The following is a 7,276-nucleotide window of genomic DNA, read 5'->3' on the forward strand; positions in this document are numbered from 1 at the left end:
TTTGTCTGAATAGGTGATGACAGTTACAACTTTATTCCTTTTTCCACTATTTTATGGAGATTTGAGTCCTCCAATCTGTACCCACAGGAAAGCCCTCTTTCCAAAGGTGGGATCAGGCAGAGACCCTCCATACTTGCAAGAAGAGGATGCCAAGTACGTGTATGTTCACATATACGCATGTGTGGGCGAAGGGAAGCTGATGAGAGAGCCCAGAGCACTGCACTGACAGCTTGCTCAGAGGATGGAGCTGGGAGGACGAAAGGGGAGGAATGGATTCATGTATTTCACTCTTTTCCAGAGGGGAGCTTCTGTGAAGGTAGGGGGAAACACAGATAGACACAGTAGGGGAGGAGGGATCTGTCCATATTACTGGTTTGACTGGATTACAGTAGATTCCCACTGTGGACTGCATGCTGTTCCCTTGCCATGGCTCTACAGCTGCATGCTGTGCCTCTCCCACCTCTGGCTGAAGGGACAGTAGCATCAGGAACAACCTCTCCTCTTGGAGATGCTCTGGAGAAGCCACCCACCACCTCACACCAGAGAGCCAGGAAACCTGAGTGGGGACAAAGCAGCTCCCTCTGTCCACTCCCTGCCCTGAGCCCAGGACAACCCATTGGGCTCCTCCAGTCTTTCCAGCATTTGTTTCTTCCCAGGGCACGCTCTGGTGACTTAGGCTGAACTGTGATGTTGCTTTTGGTTTAGTGGTTAAATGGAAGTCCAGATTCCCCTGAAGTCATACGATTTAGGAGCTCATTCTTCAGATTCAAGCCTATTGCTGCTGTCTTAATGCACCCCCAACCACAAGCGAGCAGGGATTTCTCTTGCTTCTTCACCAAAAACATCCCATTTTTCAGGTTTTCAGTGGAACTGGAGAGTGTGAAATGTTGAAAGAGAAACCTTTTGTTTTATCAACAGTTCCCAAATACATGCATTTTTTTAACAGCTCTATGGACAGGAGATGTGAGTGAATAAGATACGGGGTTTTAATCACTGTTCCTCAGCCAGGGCAGGTGTAAGGAAGATGTTTGGGGGTTTTATGGCTTAAACAAAGGCCTTAATTGCAAAAGAAATTGGTGATAGTGACTGCTTAACTAGAGAAAACACAATGAGATCCATCATTAAGGGACTGGGTCCTCCAGCTTTCTGACACGTCAGACCTTTAGGGTGTGACAGAGATGACCAACCCTCAAAAGGAACCAGACAGGGTTACAGTCCCCTTAAATACAACCAAACCCAAATAAATGGGTGCATTTTTGCTTGTCACCCACACACAGGCCTAGGATGGAGTCCCCCAACGTCAGATCCAGCTCTGCAACCCTCAAAATGAACATGACAAGAATTCTGCATTGGAGCCGTCTCTCCGAACAACTGCAAATCCCTCCGCAAAGAGAAACACTTCATAATCCTTCTGTTCACAGCTCTCCACCCACATTTAAACAGGCATTTAAGGAAATAAATAGGGCATGGGTGATGTGCAGGAACAGCTTGCTGCTTCTCCCTTTCTTTCAATCAATAAAACAGCCTTAAGGAGGCCCCCTCAAACAAGTTCTGTTCATTTATTTTTCTTGGAAACTTCCAGTCTCCTTAACTCCTTTTAGACACATAAGAGGTGAATGATTAAGTTGAAACTATTATCTTTGCAAAGAACATCTCTGCTGGCTGCTGGCCAAGGGGAGAGGAAAAGTGAAACGAAATAAACACCCCAGAGCTATTGTGTCCCCACTGGTCTCTGTGGTGAGGTGCTAGGAAGCTTGGCGACGTTGAAAGGAGGTCCCTGGGTGGGAACTGGTAATGAGGCAGGGCATGTTTTAGAACGTTTTTCTGGCCAGAAATAAGAGCATATGAATAACTTAACATGAGATGAAGTCAGCCCTCATATATAGGTGCCACTCAGAGCTGCAGCACGCTGGTGGCCACTCCTGCCAACATCCTTTCCTCAGCCACCCCTCCAGAACACGAAAGCAAAACCTTTGCCATCAAAGGGTATGAAATAAATGAAGATTCACAGCCTTAACTGTGGCATTGAGGGGGCACAATATCTGCTACTAGTGTCTGCAGGCAGGGAGAGGGACCCCAGGATGCTGTGCAGTGACAAGGTGAGCCATAGGCATGCCCTCTCTGCTCCTGGGATGTGCACTGGTACCTGACCCCACGTGAGATGTGTACCTGTTACTCCTGGCCCCACCGCCGACTGATAGTCCACCACTCAGTAACAGCCATTGCATCCATTTTCCATGTGAGCTTTGGGTAGATGTTGCCAGGTGAGTTCATTAGGAATTAAAGTCTGTTACAGCTGCATCTGATTCAGAACAAATTATGTGACATCCTGAAAACAAGGTGATTTCAAAGATCTAAGCAGTTTAATTCAGCTTTATGTCAAGATTATGGAATTAACTTGTCTTTAAGAGAAACGTGAAAATGCTCACTGATTTGTTACTCCAAAGTAATTACACTTCAGTATCTTGCTGCGGACAGACGTTAGTAAGGCAGTGGATAGGGAGAAGGGATCCATGCAGGCAGTTATGCAGGACGCACATATTGAAGCTGCTCTGAAAATGTGACTTACTTGGTAATTTCATTTGAAAACATGTCTTTTAAGGTGTTTCAAATTGTCCCTGGACCTGCCTGAGTCAAGGAAAAGCTTGAAATGACCACCCTAGGCCCATGTGTCTCACTGCTGCTTTGGAATCACCCTGTTGGATTACTTAAAGGGAAAAAAGGCCAGAAGTAACATTTACGTCACAAGTCACATCTGCTCCTGTAATTACTTTCCTGTCGGCTGTTTTCGGCGGAGAAGGAAAAACGACAGAACTGGTATCCAACAATGGATGACGATCCACCCCCTTGAAATCCCCCGTTATTCTGAAGGGGGAAGAAAACGTGGCACACAGCTGATCCTCAGCGTGTGGCCCTCAGGACAACAGGGAAATCAACTGCTTGGCTTTGGGAGTGTGTTTACAGATCATTTGCCAGGAAAGGAGAGCTAAGAACCCTGTGAACTTCCTAAGTGCATACCCCCATAGAGCACAACGATGCCAAAGTCACCTGCCAGGCAGAGAGATGAGGAAAACTCATGTGAACTTAACAGTGCTGCTCATTGAGGCTTAATCTTCAAGCCACATGGAATCAAAAGACAAACAGTCCGGCAGCAATAGCGGCGATAGCACATGTGTGCAGAACAATAGCACGGCAGCCAGGGCAAGCTGTTTAAATGCAGGGCACTTAGAAAACAGCACAAAACCCGGCAGGCTGCAGAGAAGAGAATCAAAATCCAACATCACACGAGTCATTTCCAAAGAAAACATGCCACATGCACAAATCATCTGCTGGAGAAGAAAGGGTGGGGGGAAAATGGGGCTGATGCAAAGATTCTTTGTACTTAATGCCTTAGCTTGGATCAGCTAATCGATCACTTCCTTTGACTTCTGCAGAGCAGAAGGAAGAGGCAGCTTCTGTTTGCTGCTTCACCAGAGCCAGGATTCTCTTTGTTTGGATTTGAGACTGTGATAGGTGAAGCACACCAGCATTAAGGCACAGAAAGTCCTTATTCCATTGCTGCTGCTGCATATCTCTGTGGTGAATACCATCTTTCCAGCCCGCATGCCCTCCTAGTGCTGAAGCAGCACGTTTGGACACCACATGCTCTGTGGAGACGTCCTGAGCAGGGCTGAGCTCACTCAGCCCCTTGCCTCACTGCTACCGCAGCAGTGATGTACCTCAGCAGGTAGGAAAACAGTTTCTTTTCCCTTCCTACACTCGTGGGTATTTGGGGGGGGGGCGGGGTTGACAACATCTGATCCTGATGGTGGTGGGCACCCAGAGCCCTTGCCAGTGCAGGCTGCCAGAAGGAAGCTTTGGCTGCATCCCCACATCAGCTGTTGGGAGAGTGCAGTGGTGACTTTCCCAAGCAGATGGAAAAATGATCTGCAAGGAGCGCTGGATCCAGACATTCAGTGTGACTTTCAGCATCAAGTCTGTGGGGACTGGTTTCTGTGCTATGCCTGTCAAGCCCAGAGCGCCAGTTCCATCTTCATTTTCTCCCTTTTCTTAAGCAAATCTAAAAACGAGTCCAGAAGTATTGTTTTAACAGACACACAATAAATCAGACAATCATAAGGGGAGAACGCTGCTGTTCCCTGATCCAAACACATTGCCGCATTTCCTGGCCCAGGATGGTGACCATCAGGACAAGCATTACATTTGAGCTTTGCTTGGGCCTGAGGTCAGTGGCTGGCAAGAGGGTCTCCATGCAGGGTAATTTCATAGCACTTAGAAAGGGATCTCCTCCACCCGCAGCCACTGCCTGCTAACATAAAAATACCTGGGAGAAAAAACAATACATTTTATTAGGTCAGTAGGAGGAAAAAAACACCCTCTATTCAAGACATCCATTAACTATTATGGGTATCTCCAAAGAGATTTATTTTTATAGCAACATTGAAGCAGAGGAGTAAACCCCAAGTTTCTTGGCACATGATTATGATCCCTCACCAAAGGCAAGTCCAGAGTGTTTGTAGCCAAGCTGTGCTCACCTTGCCCATATGAAGAACACCTCTGAAAGCCAGAGCCTGGCTGTGAGTGAGGGTGGCCTCATGGCTAGCACTCAGGGGACCTGTGCTCATACTTTGGTGCTGTCGCAGGCTCTCTTTGGCATCACTGGTTTGCCTCAGGGATGCTCAGCTCTGCTCCTGGAGCCCCACTAGGTGCTGAGGTAACCTGCCCCACTTCAGATCCAGAGTGTGATAATCAGAGCTCATCTTTCGCCTGAAAACTTAGTATTTCTAGCCAATTAACACAATGCACCCTCTCTCAACCTCAGTAGGTCTCAGCATTCATGCTGCCCATCCAAACATTGGCCCTTTCCAAAACCCACTGCATTGCTGGTATCACTATCTCCTGTGGCAGGGAGCTTCTCAGCCTGGGCACACATATAAAAGCACTTCCTCTGATCTGTTTTGAATTTGCCACCTTCTAATTTCGTTGAATGCCCTTTGTTGTAGTGTTATACACCATGGTCCCACCAATCTATTTTCTCTAGACTGTTATTTTCCTTCCCCTCTTAAAACCTAAAGCAACATTACAGAAGGAAAAACAGGGGGGGGAAAGGAAAAAAAAAAAAAAAAAGGCTTCCCAGGAAATTGTTCTAATAAAAAAATAATTATACTTTGTGGTGTGGCCTTGTGCTCTCCACAGCTGTTGCAAACAAAACCAGGGAAGTGCTGAGCTCTTACAACCCAGGCACCATGCAGGAGATGCACACACATGGTCCAGGCAGTCCAGATGCCAGGGCAGGCACAGGGGAGCAGAGAGATGGGAGCCCATGGGCACCAGCAGCATCCCCAGCACCAGAGCTGGGAATGCATTTGTTTGGATACGAGGCTGCAATAGACAAACTCTGAGGCATTTCAGCATTGCTGCTCCTGCCCAGCCAGAGAGGGGACGGTCCCTCCGCTGCCCAAGCACATTCAGATGCTCATGAACCATGCTCTCACCAATCCAATAGGAAACATGACACAAATATCGCTCTGATGAGTAAAAGCCCCTCAGCAGGGAGCACTTTCCTAATGAGATTCCAACTCCAGCTGGGAAACAGCCGGCTGGTCGGGTGTTTGCAAGGCTCTTGTGGCAGGCTGCTCCTGCACTGTGATGCTCTGCGGGTGTGATTTACACTGCAGTCACTGCAAGATGTGTGGCAGCAGAGCCCCCACATGCAGCTCTGTCCTGCAGCGTTTACGTTTTCAACTACATTTTTAAAGCATGGATGCTTTATCTGTTGACACACTGCCCAGTAAGTGTGAAGCAGCTCCTGCAAAGGCCTAGGGAGCCCACAGAAGCTGGGTGAGATGGCCCAGCACATGCAAAAGCACTGGGACCAGATCTGATATTGGTACAGGCAAGGCAATCCCATGGGTCCCGGGCTTGCAATCCAAGGAGATGGGTGAGCAGTACCTCAGCCTTGACAGCGAATGTTTTCTCTGAATGCCCAGAGACAACGTGGCCATGGAATACCAAAATGCTTGAAGTAACGGCTACACCTTTCAGCAGTAAGCCAAGGGACAGTACTGATGTGTTTTAAATAGCCCCGAGGTAAACAGGGCAGCTCACTTCTCCTTTCAGGCTGGCTGCAGGCTCAGACTTATGACAACATGCTGATTTATACTGGGATCACCGGCTTCTTCCCAACCACAAGAAACTGGTTGCTTTTCATCTTCTACCTTCCTTTAAACTAACAGAACAATAAAAGCTCAAGTTCTGAAACACGGGTTTTATGTCCACTTCACAAGTGACCCTTTCAAGCAATTCAAGCAGCTGCATCCTCCCATCATCCAGAGGCTCTCAAACATCTCAGCAAGGAGAAAACCTTGTACCACAGGAGACTGGTATTCCCTGAGGAGCAGCATGGTTCTGGCATTGACCTCAGAGCTCCAGCTACCACCAGCTCATGGCACCAGGTCTAAGGCAGTGGACTACCAGGGCAATGCAATAATCACAGCCCTTCTGCCGGCTTCACCCAGCAAGTCAGCAAGCGACTGCTGCAGAGGGAGCGTGGGGCAGAAGCAGCAGCTCCTCACCCTTCACTGGCTGGAGCAGACACTTCAGCTTACCCTTCCCTCCCTGCAACAAGAGGGGTCCAGCCTTGACCCCTCATCCAGGTTGACACCATTTACATGGCTAAGGTCCCAAGCAGCCTTGAAGGGTTCGAGCAAAGCATGCAGTGAGCAAGCACGGTGCAAAACAGCTTGTTTAGCTACTTGCAAATAGGGAGACGAGAACTCGCCAGTTCACTGCTCCCTGAAGCAGGGACAAAGGTCTCTTTGCTGGAGGGCAGACACACATCTTTCCTGAGGAAAGAGGATCTGCCTCCGCACCGCTTCCAGCGACCGAGGTCCCAGAGGGCAGGATGTGCTGTGTGCATGAGAACAGCACACATTCTGCTCGGCACACTGTGCTGGGGCAGTTCCCCACTGCGGAGAGGAAAACAACTCCAGGCAGCTCCATTTCAACTCATAATTAAGATAGGACAATTCCTTTCCAGCTGGTTGCTACATGTCTCTCTAGATCCTGCTCGCAGCACGAAGGAGAAGCTCCACATACCAACAGCTATTTGTCCAACAGCGGAGGAGCATCAGAGCCCAGGTACAATGAATCTATCTCTGTCTCTCCAATGAAGTGAAAGTTTACTTCGGAACGGACGGGGGAGCCAGGAAGCAGGCAGGAAGCTCAGCCCGGAGCCGGGATCCCAGCACCGTCTGCTGTATCCGACTGCCCTCTA

At 48.6% G+C, this 7,276-nt stretch overlaps 1 long non-coding RNA gene across 1 annotated transcript; it reads right to left on the reverse strand.

Annotated features, from left to right (window-relative positions):
- Positions 1-346: 346 nt before the first annotated feature.
- On the reverse strand, positions 347-3,256 carry LOC133218455 (uncharacterized). The gene is made up of 2 exons (XR_009727164.1): positions 2,170-3,256; positions 347-556 (listed from the first exon to the last, which is right to left on the reverse strand). It is a non-coding gene; the product is annotated as an uncharacterized LOC133218455 (long non-coding RNA).
- Positions 3,257-7,276: the final 4,020 nt, after the last annotated feature.

Source organism: Neopsephotus bourkii, unplaced genomic scaffold, assembly GCF_033783945.1.
Source record: "Neopsephotus bourkii isolate Nb327-2 ecotype Australia unplaced genomic scaffold, CSIRO-AGI_Nbou_v1 NB_114, whole genome shotgun sequence".
In the NCBI taxonomy this organism is placed as follows: Eukaryota; Metazoa; Chordata; class Aves; order Psittaciformes; family Psittacidae; genus Neopsephotus; species Neopsephotus bourkii.